Raw genomic sequence first — 9,800 nt, forward strand, 5'->3', positions numbered from 1 at the left:
AAGGGCTTGATCCCAGAACTCTGGGACCATGACCTGAGCCGAAGGCAGACACTCAGCAACTGAGCCACCCAGGTGCCCCTGAAGTTAATACATTCTAAATAGATTATCATTGTGCCCCAATTTTTATCATTAAATTTACTCCTTGAAACAAAATTTCTTTGGTTTTCAGCATTCACTAATTCTGATATCTGTTCTTCACCTTAGTGGTTGGGACTATGAGGAAAAGGTTTTGGGAAATTCTTGGATATGAGAAAGAAAAGAGTAAGCCAAAAATGAGAAAAGACAAGGTGAAAGACATAATTTACTCCTTTTGTGGTTTTGTCTATATCTAACCTGTGTCTTAATGTATAAAAGATTTGTGTTCTTGGGAAGTAAAAGGACAATACCTGAATTTAAGTGTGTAAATTCTTACTTCATCATAAGAAAAAAATAAAATTCTTCAACATCAAAAAAACAAAGTCTTGGAATGATTTAATGAGGAGATTATAAAGTCTATCTGTTTGTATTTACATGTATCTGCATTTATACATGCATGTGTTATATATGTATGAATCTACAATCATTTTTTAACATTCTTAGTTTATTAATCCTCTCATGAAAAATCTGCACAATCACCACAGATAAAGCCACTGCAGCATCTTTACTCCTTCTGTTGTTCAATCTCTAGCTCACTTTTTGCCAGCACCAACATTGGCTTTCGCAGTCCCCCTGACTTTCTTCATTCTGTTCTTACATTCTTTTCGCTGGTTTCTTGAGGTCTTTTTCGTCTCATTCAGACCATGTCTTGCAAGTCTATGTTTGGGTTCATTTTTCTTTGCATAATCCAAGGAATCATAAATCATGCCAAACCAGTTGTCTTGCCACCACCAAAATGGGTTCTGAATCTAAATACAAATATGACATCTGGTGTGGTCTTGTACATTTTGGTTAGTTTTTCCCGAACTTCTGTCTTAGGTACTGTTGCCTTTCCAGGATGCAGGACATCAATAACCTTTTGTTTGCACTGAAGTAGTCGGTTGGTCATGAACTTCCTGGTCCAAATAGTTACTGTGTTGTTCTTGATGGCAGCTGAGCTTCAAGCCTATATCTACAATCTTTAATGAACAAACATTATTTGTTCTTGGGGAGTCATGACTTCCAGGAAGTCTGTTACCTATCTTGAGACATTCTCTGTGAAAGATCCACCTCACCACATCTCCCAGAAGGCTAATAGAATATATTCAGACATTCATTAAAGCCATACCATAGTGGCTCAATATAGAGAATACTCTACAGACAGACTTAAATATTGCTTTTGTTATTCCAAAGGTTACCTTTACTTGTGTGATATCTATAGGTTTGTATGTGCTAATTTTATTTTTTGGACCTGTTAATTTTAGTGGTTCAATTTTTACTCAACAATTTTGACTGCATTGGTTTTTTTGTCTTTTGGAATATAGAAATGGAGATGTTTTTGTTAAAACAATTCTAGAATTCTTTATAGTCAAAGCCTTCAATATCAAATAACAATTAAATTTTTAGTTTGCCTTTTAATGTTTTCTGTATTTCCCAGATAGGTTTTTATTACTTTGGTAATTAGGAAAATTAAATATGATATTTTAGGACTTTAAGAACCAAAGTAAATGACTTCAAATAAAATCATCTAGTAAATCAAAGTGAAAACTTTGGGTACTTTAATTAAACTTAGAAATGTATGTGTATTTTTAAGCTAATGTTTTCAACATTTTTGTGGAAAAATAAAAGTTGTTTTAAATATATCTTAAATATAACATTACAGTAAAAAAATAGTGGTATTTATTGCTCTGTGTTAGGACAATAGGTGATACTGGTTTTCTTTCACTATAATTTTCTGATATAAACTACAAAAATATGTATGTCAGAAGATTATAAGCTAATAAACTTTAAAAGTTTTGTGAAAACACTGTTTCACATCAAATTATTTTTTAATTTAAAGAAACAGTGTATGAGCTTCAAAGTCTCACTGACCCAACTTTAAAAAACTGTATTGTATTTTGTAAGGAAAAGGCAGTAATGGCCAACAAAAATGTACAAGCTTTACATAAATTAAGATTCATAGTCTTCAATTATAAATGAAGTAATTCTATTCACATATTATTACTATTGATAATGTCCTTATTGTTTAATGCTTAATTATTTTGAAAATATTAAAATAGGACTACTTTTTGCTTGCCAATCAGGCTAAATGTTATGGTATGTTTTTTATGTATATTTATAGTGTGATATAAAATATTATTTGTTATAGGAAGGCAAAATATGAAATTTTCAGATGATTTATTAACTATATGATAAATACATTGTTTGTCATTATAGCATGTTGGGAGATTTGAGGATCTACTATGTTCCTAGTAGGATCTACTAGGGACACTAACATCAACAAAATAAAATGTGTGTCATAAGACATTAGAAATCTTATTCTCAGTAGTTTATCATCTACATGAAGAATTTAAGCGTAACTCATCTAGTTCATTACCAGTGTGTAGAATGCATGGGAGTCAGAACGCTTTTGAATGAGATAATATCTGAGGTAGAAGTGAATGATGAGCAATTCTTTAATCACTCCTTGTTCATATTTCTATACAAATGTTAATTTCTTAAATAAGGTCTTCTGCTTTAATAGATAGTAATTTCAATGAAAATTATTTTGAATCATTTGTTCTCTAAACTATAAAACTATAATTATAATTATAAGCACTATAAATATAATTGAAAGCATTACAATGCAGTACAGCAGAGTCTGTAGTATTAACTGAAAATGATCTTTGACAGTGGGACTTTATAGAAGAAATGCTTCAGCTCCCCCTTCAGAGCCCTCCAATAGCTCCATCTGTTTCAAGTGATTCTACTCCTCCTGTCTTCAAGAAGAGTCAACCTGCCTGCAGTTAATGGTGAGTGAAATTGAAATAAAATTAAAATTCCATTGAGGTTACAGAATTAGGCACCTCACTTCTTCTCTCTCTCTCTCTCTTTTTTTTTAAACAAATGTCAATATGCATTGCTTTTGCTAGAACACTATTCACTAAGGTCCCTTCAGCATGGTGATCAGAATATTTTGGTACTTTCATTTTATTTCAGTATAGCCCATTTTCCATAATTTTATCAAGAAAAGCAATCTGCATAAGCATAGAAACAATCAAGACAGTTCTATATTACTCACATTAAATAATTAATAACATAAATTTGCTTCAATCTGGATTTCCTATCATGAAGTGTATTAAATACTGATAAAATTTGATTTTAACACAGGCATATTTGAGGCCTCTCTTGGTTGTGTATTTCCAGTTATTATTATTTCCAGAACAATATATTCAATCATTCATTTATTTGAAAAGACTCACCCCATGACCTATTATGGGTAAATGATCATGATAGACATTGAGAAAGCAGAGTAAGTAGAACTCAGTATGTAGTTCAAGAAGCAGGAAGGACAACCACTGGTTACAAAACATCATGACAAATATTCACAGATTTAGGAAACAAGTGATGTGGAAGCACAGAAAAGAACAACTGATCATATTTGGGAAAGCAGAGAGAATTTCGTATTCTGTGTGTGTCTGTGGAGAGGTGATGTTTGAGGTGTGTGATGAGATATTCTCCATGTGAGCAAATGAAGTTGCTTTGGTGAAGGAAAAATGTAAATTATACCAGTAGTATGTAGTGATTAAGAACTTGTAGCTTGGAATGTGACAAATTTAATTAGAATTCCAGTTTTCTCATTGAGTGAATCTTTGTGATCTTGACAAGTTACTTAATTTCCCTGAAGATAAATAGAAATAAAAACAACATCCATCTCATAAGCTTTCTATGATGATCAAGAAACCTACTTATAATATGCCTAGCAATGTGGCTAGCTTTGATAAATAATAAGTGATAACCAATTACTAATTTTTATATAGGGTTGAAAGTCAGTAAGTATCATTTAGATATTGACACAAGTAAAGAAATCAAAAGACAAATGTGTTTTTTTTTAAAGTTTTTATTTATTTATGTGACAGACAAAGATCACAAGTAGGCAGAGAGGCAAGCAAAGAGAGAGGAAGGGAAGCAGGTTCCCCACTGAGCAGAGAGCTCCATATGGAGCTCAATCCCAGGACCCTGAGATCATGACCTGAGCTGAAGGCAGTCACCACTGAGTCACCCAAGCGCACCAACAAATGTGTTTTTTTTAAGTTGAATACAACTTCTAGAAAAATTAAAAATTGACTCCCTCCAAAAAAAAAAAAAAAAAAAAAAAAATTAAAAATTGAGTGACATGTCAGTAACCCATTAAATAAAATCCATAACATAATAATATAATTCATATAACAAAAGTGATAAATTTAGTCACACATTTAAATGTTAGAACATTATGAAATTATGAAGAGAATGAAGCTCAAACATAGGAATCATAGCAGTCAATGCGAGTTACACTCTCCTACTAAAGACAGATATATTTAGATGGTGTCAGAAATTAAGATCCAATTTATGCTTTATAATCTATGTGAAAAGAACTCACTAGATTTCTAATGATAAAACACATGTCATTTGACCAGAAATAAAGAAGAACAATAATAGAAGATGAAATAAAATTCAAGGACAAAAGCATTAAAATAGAATATTTTTGTCTTGTATGCACATTTAACCAGTGATTATTGGTCACACCACTCATGAGTGGCCTTTTTATGTGGACTGAGTTTCTTTAGAAGCTCCAAGGGAAAGCATCCTAAGAAAAAGAGCCAGGTAAAAACCAAGCCACTGTTGATGACCTGGCCTTGGAAATAAGGGTCATATATCTAGGAGTGCAATTGTAGAGATTGTCACAGTGTTTCCTTCCTGAGTTCAGGGAGGGGAGAGTACCCCCACCTCCTGAGGGAGGAGTGGCAAAATCTTAGATGAGCATATGGAAACAGAAGCATTGCTCTGGCCATTCTGCGAGTCCACAGCCCATCATAGTCTCATCAACTAGCAACAAATATTCACATCCTTCAGACAAGCAAAATACACTCATTCCTTCCTCCAAGATTTCCCCAATGTGTCATTTTATTATGGCACCAGGCTGTATCAGAAATGTTACCAAATAGGGCACCTGGGTGGCTCAGTGGGTTAAGCCGCTGCCTTCGGCTCAGGTCATGATCTCAGGGTCCTGGGATCGAGTCCCACATCGGGCACTCTGCTCAGCAGGGAGCCTGCTTCCTCCTCTCTCTCTCTCTCTGCCTGCCTCTATGCCTACTTGTGATCTCTGTCTGTCAAATAAATAAATAAAATCTTTAAAAAAAAAATAAAATAAACAGTCCTGCCTTGAATTTCTTTAAAAAAAAAAAAAAAAAAAGAAATGTTACCAAATAATTGATGCTTAAGAAGAGGTAAAGTTTATACATACTAAGTTTGCATACCTAGAAATCATGAGAATCCATTCAGAAATTCTTTGAGGTGATAAGAAAGTGCACTAAAGTAGCAAGAATCAATGAAACAAGATGGGATTGGGAGGGAGACCAATCATAAGTGACTCTTAATCTCACAAAACAAACTGAGGGTTGCTGGGGGGAGGGGGTTTGGGAGAAGGGGGTGGGATTATGGACATTGGGGAGGGTATGTGCTTTGGTGAGTGCTGTGAAGTGTGTAAACCTGGTGATTCACAGACCTGTACCCCGGGGATAAAAAAATATGTTTATAAAAAATAAATGAGGGTTGCTGGGGGGAGGGGGTTTGGGAGAAGAGGGTGGGATTATGGACATTGGGGAGGGTATGTGCTTTGGTGAGTGCTGTGAAGTGTGTAAACCTGGTGATTCACAGACCTGTACCCCGGGGATAAAAAAATATGTTTATAAAAAATAAATGAGGGTTGCTGGGGGGAGGGGGTTTGGGAGAAGAGGGTGGGATTATGGACATTGGGGAGGGTATGTGCTTTGGTGAGTGCTGTGAAGTGTGTAAACCTGGTGATTCACAGACCTGTACCCCTGGGGATAAAAATATAAGTTTATAAAAAATAAAAAATTAATTACAAAAAAAAAATTAAGAGTCAAAAAAAACCATACAAAATTTATTAATACTCATTTACAAGAAATAGCAAATTTGAAAATAAGATAAACAGATCTTTATAATAGCATATAAAATTGGTGTTAAAGATAGGTTAATATTGCCTAAAATAGATTGTACTATTAACAATATAAGTGGGCCTGGATAATTACTTGCAAAATACAATGAGAAAAAAAGTTTAATATCTTTAATACATGCTAAACTCCTAAAAAAATAAGATGAACACATCAAAAGAAAGAAGAGCAAAGAACATTAATAGGCACTGAAAAAAGAAAAGGAAAAAAATAAATAAATGTTGGACCCACACTGCTGATTAACCTCTTCTGTTCATTGCTGCTGCCCCACCTTCCTTCTACAGCTATTAATTCCTAGGAAATATCTTGTACCACCAACTCAACTTTAGCATCTGCTTCCAGAGAACCCAAACTGTGACAAGGATATAAATGTATTTTGAGTATAGTTTTTGGAACGAGTTTTACATTCTTACACATTCTCTATATCCAAATAACTTTACAACTGGAGATTTATTCTGAAGAAATAATATGAAATGCACTTTTGAGCATAGGTTATATATGCAAGGGTGTTAGTATCTTATATTAAAAGTGAAAACTTTTAATTGTTTAAATAACTTTCAATTTTCCATTAATTTAAATTAATTCATTTAAAAATGTGTTGGCTATCCATATTTATTTGAAAAGATGATCCTATAGCTTTAAGTGAAGAAATTGGGTTATACAACAGTATTTTTTAAATGAATCCAATTATTTTAACATTTATATATTCATTTCTATTATTTAACATTTACAGTGTATAGAATATTTATATATTTGATATTATTGTTGTAAATGATTTCACTCTTTTTATAGCTGAGTAGTATGCCATTACATATAAGTAGACACACATCACACACCCCCACACACAGAAACATACTACATCTTCTTTATCTAATCATTCATTGATGGACACAGGTTGTTTCCATTTATGGGCTATTATAAATAATGCTGCAATAAACATAGGGGTGCATATATCTTTTGTAATTAGTGTTCTTATTTTCTTTGCATAAATATCCAGAAGTAAACTGCTGACTCACCTGATCATTCTATTTTTATATTTTTGAAGAATTTCTACACACTTTTTCACAATGGATGCAACTGGATGGGTACAATTCCCTACAGCGCACAGAAAAGGGTTCCCTTTTCTCCACATATTTTGGGTGTTCTTGTTTGCCTTTCTTGTTGTTCTTTCATTTTCATTTCTGTTTTTTTTTTGTTTCATTTTAGTTTTTAATTATAGCTATCCTTAAATGTGTGAGATAATATCTCATTAAGGTTTTGATTTGCATCATTTCCCTGATGACTATTGATGTTAAGTATCTTTCCAGGTATCTGTTGACCACCTTGATGTCTTCTTTGGAAAAATGTCTATTCAGATCCTCCACCCATCTGATCAGATGGGTTTTGTTTTTTGGCTACTGAATTGTATGAGTTCTTTATATATCTTGGATATTAAGCCCTTACTGGTTATTTGATTTGCAAATATTTCTTGTATTTACTAGGTTGCCTTTTCATTTTGCTCATGGTGTCTTTTTTGGATGCAGAAGTTTATTAGTTTGATATAATCCCATTTGTTTATGTTTGCTTTTGTTGCCTTTGCTTTAGGCATCAGATCAGCAAAATCATTGACAAAAATGATGTCAAGTATCTTACCTCCTATGTTTTCTAGGAGTTTTATGATTTTATGGGTTGTTTTTAAGTTAATAGTAACATAGATGACTATTTTTTTAAGGTTTTTTTTTATTTATTTACTTGAGAGTGAGAGAGAGAGAGCACAGAGGGAGAGGCAGACTCCTTGCTCAGCAGAGAGCTGGATGCATGGCTTGGTCCCAGGACCCTGAGGTCAGGACCCAAGCCAAAGGTAGACACTTAATTGACTGAGCCATTCAGGTGCCTCTGTTTTAGGTTTTATATTCAAGTCTTCAATCCATAGAGTTAATTCTATGGTATAGAATGTCTATGGTATAAGATAGGGGTCCACTTTTATTCTTTTGCATGTGGCTACACAATTTTCCCTATAGTATTTTTTTGAAGACTACCCTTTCCCTATTGTTTATTTATTACATATTAATAAATCAATTAGCCACATATATATGGATTATTTTCTGGAGTCTCTATTCCATTCTGTCAATCTACATATCTTGCTTTTATGCCAATACCATACCATTCTGTTTACTATAGTTTTGTAATATGGTTTGAAATGAGAGAGAGTGATGCCTCCAACTGTGCTCTAAGAGGCTCTTTTGTAGTTTCACATAATAAAAATTTTAAGGTTGTTTTATTTCTGTGGAAAATATCATTGGGATTTGATTGGGGTGTCACTGAATCCACAGATTACTTTGAGATTATGGGCATTTTAACAATATTAATTCTTCCAGTCTGTGAGCATAAAATATCCTTCCATTTATCTGTGTTTTCTTCAATTTCTTTTATCAATGTCTGATAGTTTACAGTGTACAGGTCTTTTTTTTTTCTTTTAAGATTTTATTTATTTATTTGACAGAGAGAGATCACAAGTAGGCATAGAGGCAGGCAGAGAGAGAGAGAGAGAGAGAGGAGGAAGCAGGCTCCCTGCTGAGCAGAGTGCCCGACGTGGGACTCGATCCCAGGACCCTGAGATCATGACCTGAGCCGAAGGCAGTGGCTTAACCCACTGAGCCACCCAAGTGCCCAGTGTACAGGTCTTTTATAACCTTTTTACAACCTTAAAGTTTCCCTACTTTTTTTTTTCTTTTTAATGTAATTGTAAAAAGAATTGTTTGTTTTCAGACAGTTTATTTTCAGTATATAAAAATGCACCTGGTTTTGTGCATTTTTGTACCCTACAACTTTACTGAATTTGATTATTAGTTCTCAGAGCTTTTTAGTAGAGATTTTAGGGTTTTTATATATAAAATCATGTCATTCACAAATAGTGACATTTCACTTCTTCCTTTCAAATTTTGATGCCATTATTATTTTTTTTGCCTAATTGCTCTCACTAGGATGTTTAATACTATGATGAATAAAAGTGGTGTTAATGGGGATCATTACTTTGTTCTTGATCTTTCATTTATTTCAACTCTGATCTCTGTTATTTCCTATTTTCTACTACCTTTGGCTCCATTTGTTATTTTTTTCCTACTGTCCTTAAGTATAAGGTTAGATTTTTAATCTTAAATTTTTCTCATTTCCTGAAGCAGGCCTATATTGACATGAACCTTTTTTAGAATTATTTTTCCTATGCCCTATAGATTTTGGGATGCTATATTTCTATTTTCATTTGTCCCAAATGAAAATAATGTAAAAAATTTGTTCTTTTAAAAAATTTGTTTTTAATTCATTTGTTCTTATTTCTCCTTTGTTTATTTCATTGACATAATTGTTCAGAAGGACACTGTAAATATGTTCTGTGTGTATCAAATGTGCTGGATGAGGCTAATATTTATCAGTTTTCTATACCCATGATCTATTCATTGATGTAAGTGAGGCATTAATGCCCCTTACTATTAATGTATTGCTGTTGATTTCTCCCTTTAGGTTTTTCAATATTTGCTTTTGTATATTTAGGTACTCTTATGTTGAATGCATATTTACAAATGCTATATTCTCTTGTTGGATTGACCCTTTTACAATAATGCAATGCCTTTTTTGGTTGTTGTTTTTAGAGACACTTTTGATTAAAGCCCATTTTGTTTGATATAAGCACAGGTACAACAGCTTTATTTTGTGTTG

The 9,800-nt window shown here is 33.1% G+C and overlaps 1 pseudogene across 1 annotated transcript; it reads right to left on the reverse strand.

Annotated features, from left to right (window-relative positions):
- Positions 1-568: 568 nt before the first annotated feature.
- On the reverse strand, positions 569-1,024 carry LOC309855499 (small ribosomal subunit protein eS24 pseudogene; annotated as a pseudogene). The gene has a single exon. The product of its transcript is annotated as a small ribosomal subunit protein eS24 pseudogene (transcript).
- Positions 1,025-9,800: the final 8,776 nt, after the last annotated feature.

This window comes from Mustela nivalis, assembly GCF_964662115.1.
Source record: "Mustela nivalis genome assembly, chromosome: 20".
Classification (NCBI taxonomy): Eukaryota; Metazoa; Chordata; class Mammalia; order Carnivora; family Mustelidae; genus Mustela; species Mustela nivalis.